At 33.0% G+C, this 10,518-nt stretch overlaps 1 long non-coding RNA gene across 3 annotated transcripts; it reads right to left on the minus strand.

Moving 5' to 3' along the window:
• Nucleotides 1-1,038: 1,038 nt before the first annotated feature.
• On the minus strand, nt 1,039-5,763 carry LOC132188185 (uncharacterized). Of its 3 annotated transcripts, none has more exons than XR_015912705.1 (3): nt 4,585-5,108; nt 3,477-3,599; nt 1,039-1,432 (listed from the first exon to the last, which is right to left on the minus strand). It is a non-coding gene; the product is annotated as an uncharacterized LOC132188185 (long non-coding RNA). The 3 variants fall into 3 exon arrangements; XR_009440860.2 differs by lacking the exon at nt 1,039-1,432 and adding an exon at nt 5,116-5,763 and having other exon boundaries at nt 3,350-3,599; nt 4,585-5,012; XR_009440859.2 differs by lacking the exon at nt 1,039-1,432 and having other exon boundaries at nt 3,350-3,599.
• Between the last annotated feature and the right edge of the window lie 4,755 nt (nt 5,764-10,518).

The following is a 10,518-nucleotide window of genomic DNA, read 5'->3' on the forward strand; positions in this document are numbered from 1 at the left end:
TGTCAATCACCTCAATGAAATCAAGTAATTATGGCAACAAAAGAAAAAAAGAAAAATTCACAATTAACTAAAAAAAGCAAGTTCTTACCACAAAAAAAAAAAAGAAAAAAAAAATTGTACATGTACGCTTTTGAAATTTTTTGTTTCTTGTGCTTTGGAGGGGCCAGAGGCCCAACCATAGACAGACTAATATGAGTCATCCACCACCCACCCATGGGTACGTACTCCATCTCCAGTAGTCACCCTAATTATGGCCGACCCTCATTCAACCTTTGCAAAACCTTTTTCCGGCACTACTTATATATATATATATATATATATAGTACATGTACAACTGTCGAAAGCTTGGCTCTTTTCATGGTAACAAAACGTTATTAAGCCTACTTGTTTTACCCTCTTTTATTAGTACTATATATGTATGGAAAGATCAATATATAGATCAAAGGTTGTCGTTTTAATCAAAAATGTTACTGCCGGCCACCATATACATGATGTATGTTGTTATCATGATCATTACTACTTAATTACCACCCACCAATTACCATATATTATCCATACTACTGCAACCACATCATTACCATCACCCTACCATCGATTAATTATATATATGGCATGCATTGGCATTGCTATAATAATTGTATATGTCATTGTTACCCATATACCACTACCCCCACCACCACCCATTACATTACCCTCTGCCAAAATAGTCCCTTTGCCATCATAATGCGTCAATCATGATCTCCATCGCCACCATCATAACCATCTTTATTATGTAAGGTAATGTTATTTCGTAGACTGTTATACGATTATCATACAACTGTGATGATATATAGTAAAAAAGAAAAATCAAGGCTAGAACCGGTACGTTTTCATTGCCACGTTGTCTCAATTGTATAGCAATTTACTAAACAACAAATTTCCTAAATCTTTTCACATTCTTTAAATGTAAGAAAAACTCCTAAAAAGCCTTGGCTCCCTTAGTATTAGGGAATACCAAGGGAGTACCAAGCAGCTTTCCGCCGTACCATGACAGCAATATATGACTGTGCTTTCATAGATGATAGTGCATAAATGTCAACCTTAACCTAATTACCTCTTGAACAGGACTCGTTTCTATAATAAGGTTAGGTAGGCCATAAATGTGTAGGCTTACAATAAGTAACAAAAGACAAAAAATGGATTTATTCTAAAACTTCCAAAAACACTCCAACAAACTACCAAAAAGACCAGGGAGAGGGCCAGCTATGGCGGAGATCAGCCATTTCTCCTTCTCCAATAAGGTAATTAGCTCGATCGTTGGAGAAGATGATGATCAGTTTCAACTCTCTTCTTTTCTTTGTCTTCTTCTTTCCTCAATATTTTTTTTAAAAAAAAAAATTTTCCCCATATTATTCCTCAAATCCCAGTCAAAAACTTTTTGCAGCTCATGATTCTGAAGAAGAGAAACCCGAATTAATATTGTTGATGCTAGTCCGAAAGGCATCTCAGGTACATGTGATAATTAGATTGGATTTTCATTTCTCAATAAATTTTTTGGTTGGTTTGTTTGTTTAGCAAGGTATCTCATCCTCTTCATTCAATTTTTATGAAAGGAGATTAAAAGTATATATGTGTGTGTATTAAAGTAATCTCTTAATTTATTTACATAATAATAAATGCAAAGAAAGACATTGCCAAAAAGAAATAATAATAATAATAATAATAATAATAATAAAACAAAAATAAAAAGGAGAAAAAAAGAGGGGGGGGCAGTTTTATGTCAGAATCTTATCAACAAAAAGGTTTTATATATACGGCCATAAATAAATCACAAACCCTACCCAAAAGAATAAGAGTAGTACCAAAACAAAGATAAAAAAAAAAATTAAAAAAAAAAAAAAAAAAGCAACCAGGATTGATGAGTCACACAGATTTACCTTTAGCATCATAGATTCCTTAAGCTGTCTTTTCACTTTCAGGTGACCTTTACTGGTTACTCTTTCTTAAATTTTATAACAATTAACTGATTTTGGCATTTTTTAAGTGCTTTGGGTACCATGCTAAACTACCCATCAGGAGTTAATTAATTAGTCTAATTTTAATAGGGAAAGCTAAATTTTTAGACCCCAAAAAAAAAAAAAAAAAAAATTAACTATATATGAATATTCTTTTTTTGAAAAAAAAAAAAACTATGAATATATAAATATTTTGTGAAAATCCTATATATGGATATATAAATATATAAACTTTACTCTGGTATCACTTTTTAAAGTTGATGTAACATGGTTTCTCATAACATGTAGTGCATGAAAACAAGTTTTTTTGTTGGAAGACCACTTCACATCAATTGTAGGAATGATACAAGGGTGATATATAACATTACCTGTGTGTATGCATGCATGTATGTCTACACTCCTCTGGACAAAGAGAGACAAAAGAACCAACACTGTGGTAGTGCGAAAATAGCCTTAAGAAAATGAGTGATATTACTCTTCACACCCATTTAATATCGGTTGATGTAACACGTTTTAAGTGACTTTTTATTTTAACTGTTTAAAAAAACAAAAGGGAAATCCATGTCTTAAAACACTTTACGTCGGCCAGTATGATAAATGGGTGTGAAGATTTAGTATATATAATTACTCTAAGAAAATTGGAAGTGCATGTCTTGATAAATCAAACTCTAAAAGATTAGGATATTTTAGACATTTTGTAATAAATTTATAAATTTTTTAGATTCTCAAACATCATTTTTCATTACATTATTAACATGTTGTCATCTCAATACTTATATCACTAAGAAAATTTAATTTATTTGATTGTTTCTACATACAGTACTACATCCTTGAGTTGAATGTGAGATAATAAAATTTAAATAATTTAATTAAAAAAAAATCAAAATTAAAAGTATTCAAAAAACTTCAGTTTAGTTTACTAAATTTAATTTGGAAATCAAATTTAATCCATTATTGTAAATTAACTAACAAACAAGCACTAAATGCATGTCTCTGTGTACAACTGGGGAGGGTCCAGCCTTAGGCCCCCAAATAACTCAACAAGATTGCATAGTACAACCGAACTAGTACTTAAACGGTAAGAACAAATATTCGAACCTATTAATTATATATTGGTTACCTTATTTATCAAACAACCCCCAGCACCCGGCCAGGATTTAACAAGTCGTATATATGTTTTAAGGGACAAGACAGTACCCATATATATATATATACATGTAGCTAGCATTTCAAAAATGTGAATTTTAATGTGAAATTAATGCTCAATTTCTGAGTAGTTAGATTGGTTTTTGAACTAATTAAGGATGTTAATTAATTAAGGTAGTTCTGACGAGAAATAGCTGTGAAAATAAGTAAGAAATCAATCAAGGACCAAAGAAGCATGAATAATCTGCACATGCATACAAATATGTTGGAAGTAAAATTGATTTGCTATGATCTTATTGTACTCGTTGTTATTGTTTTTTTCTCAGCTAAACGTACTTGTGGACCTTCGGAAGAAGGAATGATTCATTGCCCTTTTTTTTCTCTTGTCAAAATGACATTACAGCTAGCTTTTGTCAATAACTGCCCCCACATGACATGCCTCAAAGATTCTTCTTTCAGCTTCAAGGAAATCCAAAGCAACCATTAATTGAATTTCAAATGTGATTATTAATTAATTAATTCCTACTACAAATTAAGATGCATGGCTCTCTCTATTTTTCTGAAATGGCATTTGAAACATCTATCTAGCTAGCTAGCTAGCTCCTTCAGCGATCAACACACAAAAGATTCAAGATCGACATCATTCTATCTTGAAATTGCTTTCCCGGCCAACAAATGCTATAATTCAAATCAAAATAACAATGGACTTTTGTTTTTTTTCTGAGATACAGCTTTGTATATATATGCTGTTTTTTTAATTAACTTTTTTGAATGATCACATGTTATGATATTGCTTCATGCATATCGAAACTACCCTCAGTTGGGATGAACAGATAGCTTGTTGAAGGACTCAAAAATGAGAAGGCCTACACCTCTGTTGATGTATATATATATATATATATATCCAAAGATCATATGCAAAGTGCATGTTTAATTAATATGTGAAGGAAGAAAACGGAAGTTGAATCATCTACATTGATTTATTTGTCTTCTGATTGATTCACAAGATTATCAGTAATAATAAAGATCATGGTTTGATCTGGGGCAAAAGCAAATTAATAAATAGTAATAAAAGTACAACAATGAAACAGGCCAAGGAAAAGCTAGCTCCCTCAACGATTCATTAAATTAAGAGAGAAATAAAATTTCATAATTAAATGAATGATCAAGGCCAACAAAATTATATTATTTCATTATTTTCAGGGTGGGGGTTAATTAATTTGAAGATTTGGCCTAATTCTTCTAATGAATGGAAGTTTAGGATGCTTTGTAAGATCTTCCCTCCAAACACACTACTAGTGAGGAAATTCCCAAAAGAATAAAAGCTTCTTCTCATGATTAACAAAACCCTAAACTTGGATTTACTTTTTTTTTAAAAAAAAAAAAAAAAAAAAAAAAAAACCAATTTAGAGACATGAGATATATGGCAGCTTAATTTCCTCACCTTTCTTCTTCGCATGACTTCAATATATAACCTCTATTTCATATATATCCTTCGATTCCTGCAAATAAACAGTGAAATAAAAAATACTCAAATCGTATAAATAGGAGAGAGAAAAAATGTCCTATATATCAATAACCATCAAATTAATTAAGTAGAAGAAATTAATACAAAAGTCTGAAAAAATTGAAAAGAGTTCACCTTATTCAAATTAATGCAAAATCTAGTAGATCCTATAGCTGCTATCAGGTTTGTAGCCATTTATCCGCCGATGCAGCATCATCAAGATTCTCAACTCCAACATTAATTTGGCAAAAAAAAAACAGAAAAAGATTAACCATGAAATTGCTACCACCTTGCATATATTGGCATGTGAATCTTAATGATGCTGCGCCAGCAAACAACGACTGTATTAATTACATGGAAGTAATCTGTGCATAACAGAAACGAGCCACAGGTGAGAAAGAAATAGGGGGAGAAAAAGATTAATAGCCCAAAAAGAAAAAAGAAAAAAGAAAAAAGAAAAAGAAAAACCTGGAATCCTAAGTCAAAGAGAAGATCGATCAGCGGTACTGAAGTGAAGTGAAAGGAAAAAACATGAAAGAAACAGGAGAAACACAGAGTTTAATATATACAAGTTAGGTTTCCACAAAAAACATAGTGTTGACGTGGCAGGTGAGGTAGCCAATGGGAAGCACGAGGCGGAGGTAGCAGATGGAACCCTAATAGAAAAATATGAATCGAAATGAAACTCGCGACGAAGTGAAGGTAAAGTTTTTTTTTTTTTTTTTGTGAAGTAGTTTTATAATTAGTTAATTAAATAATTAATCTAATTATCCGCACGGGCAGAATAGTTGGCTGAGATACCCACAAAAAACCAAAAAACTCTCTCCAACTACTTTTCCTTATGGGAAATTCTTGGCGTTTGAGCTTGTGGGTCAGATTTTTCCTGAACCAAAAAACCACCATTAAAAAGAAATACCACGAGAAAAGGATATGGGTGAATGAGACAGATCATCATCATCTTGGTGAATGGAAAAGCACATGCACCAGAAGGAATTAAGAAGATCGAAGATGGATCAGGAGAAATTAAACTGTGTGGAAGGAAATGTCAAGATCTAGGTGCGTTGGAGAAGCAGAAACTCAGAGAGTGAGAGAGAGAGAGAGTGAGAGAGAGAGAGATGAAGCTGAGAAGAGTAGGTGAGGGAGGGTTTCCTTGAGGTGCATCATATATATACACACACGGACGTCATTTTGTGGGGGTGAGCTAAGAAATACGAAAAAAAAAACGACGTCATTTTGTAGGATTCTTATGCGTCTCATTTTTGTAGGATTTTCTTGTGTGACTGTGGAGTGCATACAACTTATGTGCCATTTAAAGGCAAGGAGAGGAAGGGCCATGTTACTTGTAAATGAATATTAATTTTACCATTTCCACAAGATTTATCAAATTTTTTTTTTTGACATGTTCGCACAAAAAGGGGGATGGGAATTCGAACTAGTGACATCCCCTTCATTATGCGTGGTCCAAGCCGATTGAGCCACCTCTTGGGGACGATTTATCAAACTTTTGTATTATAATTATCTCAACTTGGAATCAAGGAACTATATATGAAGTTGAGGATTCAATTTAGTCAACCAAGAGAAGTAAATTATATAAAATAAAAGGTTTATATTAAAATTTTCTTTCATAAAGATGTGGCGGCACATGTGAAAAATGTCACGTGTAGCATAAGTAATGTAAGTTCCGTCCAAATTAACGGAAAAACTAATGGAGTGTGTTAACTGTACAATTAGCAGGTAACTGATTTCTCTATCATTTGTCATTGGTAAAATATATCATAATAATTAATATGGTTAAATACTCTTTTTGCCTCTTAGGGTTTCAAAACTCTATTTTTTTTTTCCCCCTTTTCATCACAGAACATACATGTGGTTTTCATAAAAGCCAAGATAGTATTTTCGTTAAAATTCCGTCTAAAACTTAACAGAATGTCACGTCAACACCAATCAAATCCCGTCGCGTGCCATATAATTAATTTTTTTAAAAAAAATTAAAAAGATTAAAAAAAAAATTTTAGGTAGCCATAGCCACCCCCTTTGCCATGGGGTGGCCAGCCCCATCTGGCGGTTTGGGAGTAGCCGAAACTACCCCTAGTGGCCTGACATTGTCGCAGCTAAGAATAGCAGGCTGGAGACTCCATTGCATGAAGCTTGTCGTCAAGGGAATTTGAAGGTGGCGATGCTACTGATTGACACCAATCCATGGGCAGCCTGTAAGCTTAACTCCGACAGGCAGAGCGCGGTGTTCATAGGTTGCAGTCATGGGCATCTCAAGGCGTGGTCCAATTCCTTTTGAGTAGGCCATGGGTGCGAGGACTGGTAGAAGATCATCGAAGCCACCACCATTTTTTTTTTTAATTATATATTTTTAATCTTTTTAATTTTTTTAAAAAATTAATTATATGACACGTGATAATATTTGATTGGTGTTGATGTGGCGTTCCGTTAAGTTTTGAACGGAATTTTAACGGAAGTACTATCTTAATCTTTATGAAAACCACAAGTACCTCTTGTGATAAAAATAAAACCCTAAAAAAAAATTATTATTAAAACCCTAGGGGGCAAAAGAGTATTTAACCTAATTAATATTAATAACAACAATAAATTAGTAATAATTGTATGGCATGCCTTAATGGGAAAAATGGGGTGAATAATCTTAGGCATGTGTATACCAGTTTATACAAACTTGACCGTGTGGCCCAATTGTGAGATTGACCCTAAATCCAAAGTCCATCAGGTGATAATACAGAGAAAGAAGGCGATCGAACGGTATTTACTGAATTTCGAGGTCACAGTACAAGGTCTTGTAGTGATAGTTTATATGTTTACTTATGTAATTATTCTAAATTAAGAGATAAAAGCATATTATAATGCATGTTAATGTATTTTTAGAGGCATTGGAATTGTGCTAATGAGGATCATATATAGTAGAAAAATGAAAGAAGGACAATGAGTTTGTTGCTGAGTCATCTGACGAGGATTCGTCCGATTTTTTGAGGTCTCCATATGTTAACTAGCTAGGAAGTTTCGTAGGAACGTAAAGAATTAATTCTAAGGGGTACTCTAGCAGGACCTCTTTTGTTGAATCATTTAATGGTGACTCTAGAGGAGACACTCGTAACAAGAGTACTATTGAGATATTTGAAGGTAAAATAGTTATTTTAAATTAAATTAATGTATTATTTACTCTCATAATTTGTGTATGTTACATATTTATTATTATTTAACTCTCATGATTCTCATAAGTTATATATTGATTATATAACTCTCATAATTCTCATAGGTTACATATTGGTTATGTAACTCTTATAATTCTCATAGATTATATATTGATTTTGTACTTATTGTATTCTTGGCCCCATTCAACTATATATAAATAGGTCATTTTATTGTACAATTTCAAACAAGTGAAAGAAAGATGTAGCCAATTAAAAGCTTTGACGTGTGGATATAGGCCATAAACCGAACCACCTTAATCGGTTTCTTTCTTCCTTGCTTTTTCTCTTTATATTTTTATATACGTACTAATAGGCCTAGAAATGACAAAAACACCCATGGTGTTCAATGCTTTGAGTGCTCCAGCTTTTGGTATGTTTCATCTTATTGTGATAATCTGAAGAACTCAAAGGGCAAGGCCATGAATGCCGTTTTTGAAGACCGATTGAGAGAGTTAAAGAAGCGGATTGACGAGCTACGCACAGAAAGAGAATGCGGAATTGAAGGAGATCGAATCTCACTGCCAACACCCCCACTCTTTCGCTTATTTCTAGAAGACTGAGGAGGAAGGTCGTGACGAGACGAGTGCAGAGGTTAATGCTCCCGTGCCTATTGATACTAATGTAAAACGATGGTCATTCAATATTTCTTACTCTAAGCGGATCTTTCACATGCATGTCGAATTTGTTGCTTGTCTTACGGCCCACACTCAATGCACAATCTCACGAACTAGAACTCTTCTTCGTCACTTAGGAGGCCCTGGAATTTCCACACTTCAAATTCTAGGGCTTGTGATGTTACCCACTTACCCTAAAGATTATGGATGTCAAAAAAGGGACAAAATTTTTCTCAATTTTCTTAGTGGTCATGTGAAACGTACGTTCAAATTATTTATTTATTTATTATCATCTCAATTAGGCTCCTAGCTCTACTTATAACCCATGTGGACATTTTGTGGATTAATTCATTTCCAACCATATATAACAGGTGGAGAGCCACCTCTACGACCAATCTCTTTATTGCATCAGAATTTTTTAAATTAACAAGATTATGACTATGGACGGAGCTAGAGCTCGGGATAGATAGGGACCAATGACTAGGAACCAATAATAATAAAAATTAAAAATTAAAAAAGGGAAGGGGGGCCAGGGGCAATAGCTTACACCCACCGGCCACCACCCCTATTCCGCCCCTAACTATGAGGACGGCAACTTGACAATCAACATCTTAATTAAAGCATCACATGAGAGAATGTGCAAGAATTGAATACATTGAGTACTCAATAATTATATTGTACAATAAATTAAATTAAATATACAAATTGAAAAGTGTTACTGAGAATCCTACTCTTTAATTTCTTCTGTATTTTTGAATTGAAATTAATGTACTCTGCATTATTTGAATTGAAAGGAGGGAAAAATTTACTACAACAGAGGCAGTACAGATCACTTGAATATTGATCAGAATCATAATCAACGGCAGCACTACAGAGCACTAATTAAGAAGGAGTACCAGATGTCCAAATCCAACACCAGGATGCATGATCTTTGCTGGGGCCCCAGCCTGTGAAGATCAAATGGCTATGATTAACAACTACCTCGTGTGGCCAACTTATAAGATTGATTATATATATATATATATATATATATATATATATATATATGTATATGTAGTGCCACCCCAAGCAATTTTTTAAAGATGTCCTGCAAAACCTAAAACATATATATATATATATATATATATATATATATATATATATATATATATATGTTTTAGGTTTTGCAGGACATCTTTAAAAAATTGCTTGGGGTGGCACTACATATACATATGCATGTCCTAGTCATGGCCAACAACCTAGTACCACTTTAGATTTCTTTACCCGTGGCCTCCATTAATTTAACCCATTATTCTCTTTCTCTTTTTCTGAAAATACAGATGCTTTTTTCTCTTTTTATTAAATAATTGGGGGAAAAGATTTTAAGCTGTCGATGCATGGCATGCCGGCCAACAAGTGTCTGTTTCTGTGTGGAAGACACAAAAATGGCTCCACCGCAACTAATTGCTACAACAAACCTACCTACCTCCCTCCTAATTACAATTCTTTATTTTTCATATTAATTCATTTTTTAGATGAATTTGCAAGATATATATATATATATATATATATATATATATATATATATATTTCCTTTTAATTTGTGTTCGATCTTCTCTAATCCAACCTGTAAATTTTACGTACTATACATGCTTTAATACATTTGTGATTATGACATGCATGAAGCACGCGAATTGAATTCTATTAACTGTGTTCATTTTTTAATTAGAACCAAAACAAGAATTAACGATGGTAATTATTAATGTACACCAAAGATATATACGCATCAAAAAAAAAAATGTATGCCAAAGATAAATGGTATCTTATTTATAAAAGCAATCAATCTGCAATCGTAAGGATAGGACGGAAGATTATTCTCAAAAACCACGTAATTGTGGAGATTGGAAAAGATATTTATTCTAAGAGAAGTATATATATGCATATATGTTGCAAGAAAAGTATAGCATGAAAAGTTTTTGAGTCATTAACATGTAATTAAGTCGATCTTCTTGCCTATACAAAGAGATGGGATTTTAAAGGAAGGGAGAATGCTACTTTCCATT

The sequence above is a fragment of the Corylus avellana genome, chromosome 6, assembly GCF_965113065.1.
Source record: "Corylus avellana chromosome 6, dhCorAvel1.hap1.2, whole genome shotgun sequence".
NCBI classification, from domain to species: Eukaryota; Viridiplantae; Streptophyta; class Magnoliopsida; order Fagales; family Betulaceae; genus Corylus; species Corylus avellana.